This window comes from Myxine glutinosa, chromosome 4 (genome assembly GCF_964187855.1).
Source record: "Myxine glutinosa chromosome 4, kmMyxGlut1.1, whole genome shotgun sequence".
Taxonomy (NCBI): Eukaryota; Metazoa; Chordata; class Myxini; order Myxiniformes; family Myxinidae; genus Myxine; species Myxine glutinosa.
The window spans coordinates 147,613,282-147,615,119 of record NC_136264.1 but is presented as its reverse complement, the minus strand read 5'-3'; the positions used below and the strand labels follow the sequence as shown (position 1 = coordinate 147,615,119).

At 50.3% G+C, this 1,838-nt stretch overlaps 1 protein-coding gene across 1 annotated transcript in view; it reads left to right on the top strand.

Annotated features, from left to right (window-relative positions):
- The window catches only part of MID1IP1 (MID1 interacting protein 1), a 1,958-nt gene extending 1,071 nt beyond the window's left edge, over positions 1 to 887 (top strand). The window contains exon 2 of the mRNA XM_078776586.1: positions 1 to 887. This exon is cut by the window's left edge and continues 851 nt beyond it. The gene's annotated coding sequence lies outside the window, so the exon portion shown is untranslated.
- The last annotated feature ends 951 nt before the right edge of the window (positions 888 to 1,838 follow it).

Genomic DNA, 1,838 nt, shown 5'->3' with positions numbered 1-1,838 from the left:
GGGTGCTGTGCAGAGTGGGAGGAGTGAGGGTGCTGTGCAGAGTGGGAGGAGTGAGGGTGCTGTGCAGAGTGGGAGGAGTGAGGGTGCTGTGCAGAGTGCGAGGAGTGAGGGTGCTGTGCAGAGTGCGAGGAGTGAGGGTGCTGTGCAGAGTGCGAGGAGTGAGGGTGCTGTGCAGAGTGCGAGGAGTGAGGGTGCTATGCAGAGTGGGAGGAGTGAGGATGCTGTGCAGAGTGGGAGGAGTGAGGGTGCTGTGCTGTGTACCGAAGGTTCGTGATGAAACGAGACACGTTGGCATGGGCATGGAGGTCGGATGGGTACAGGAAGAGGACCTGAGACATTCTGTTTCTGCGCGAATAATATTAAAGAGGATTGTGTTGTGTTTCCTACACGGGTGTGGAATATTCTTGGAATGCTGCTTTTTATTGTACATTTTGTAACAGACTTTTAGAGGAAACTTTTCGAGTTTGAGGATAATTTTATCCCCGGGTGATGAACGTTTTATAATTGAATCCAAAAGTTTGCTTTTATTAAAAAGCATTTTCTGAGTTTTATGCATTATTGTTGTTGTTGTTGTTGTTGTTTTGATGTATAATGCCATTTGGGTTTTCCTGCCTTGTGTTCGAAGCGATGAGGACACAATGCCCACGTTGAAGTCCCGCATACTACATGTCGTGTAATTGTTTCACAATGTCCTTGTAATATGACCCCTGCATACCACAAAAAGAAATGGCAAAGTTAAACCGGTTTATGATTATGATATTGTGGAATGTCGGTTGCATTGTCGTGCGTCTTTGTCACACCAGCTCAAATCAATCCGTGAATCTGTCCGAGGATATTCACACAATGTTTTATTTTTCGTCAATAAACAATTTCTGCCTTTTATCAAATGGTTTAAAGAAATCTTCTCGATTATTTTCACTTCAGAAGGTTTTTTTGTCGACTATATCAGGTATTCATCATGGGATAGATGGTATTATCAACATGAAGCCCCTAAATCCAGCCCTGGGTGCCAAGTGACCCAGGTGACCCCAGGAGGCTGCGCGAGGAAGAGGAGGAGGAGCTGCCAATAAACTACAACAAGGAAGTTTGACAAAGGAGGTAAGGAGGCCATTGGGCTCATCATGCTTGGGCTTCACCAACACCGGATTCAATTAAATCAGTCAAATCGACAACTTAATTTAATTAGTGTAATAGGGTGAGAATATACCTGCACCCGCTACCCCCTCACCACAACCTGCACCCGGTATCTCCTCACTACTACTTGCACCCGCTATCCCTCACCACTACCTGCACCCGCTACCCCTTCACCACAACCTGCACTCGCTACCCCCTCACTACTACCTGCACCCGCTACCCCCTCACTACTACCTGCACCCGCTACCCCTTCACCACAACCTGCACCCGCTACCCCCTCACCACAACCTGCACTCGCTACCCCCTCACTACTACCTGCACCCGCTATCCCTCACTACTACCTGAACCTGCTACCCCTTCACCACTACCTGCACTCGCTATCCCTCACTACTACCTGAACCTGCTACCCCTTCACCACTACCTGCACTCGCTATCCCCTCACCACAACCTGCACCCGCTACCCCTCACTACTACCTGCACCCGCTATCCCTCACTACTACCTGAACCTGCTACCCCTTCACCACTACCTGCACTCGCTATCCCCTCACCACTACCTGCACCCGCTACCCCTTCACCACAACCTGCACTCGCTACCCCCTCACCACTACCTGCACCCGCTACCCCTTCACCACAACCTGCACCCGCTACCCCCTCACCACTACCTGCACCCGCTACCCCTTCACCACAACCTGCACTCGCTACCC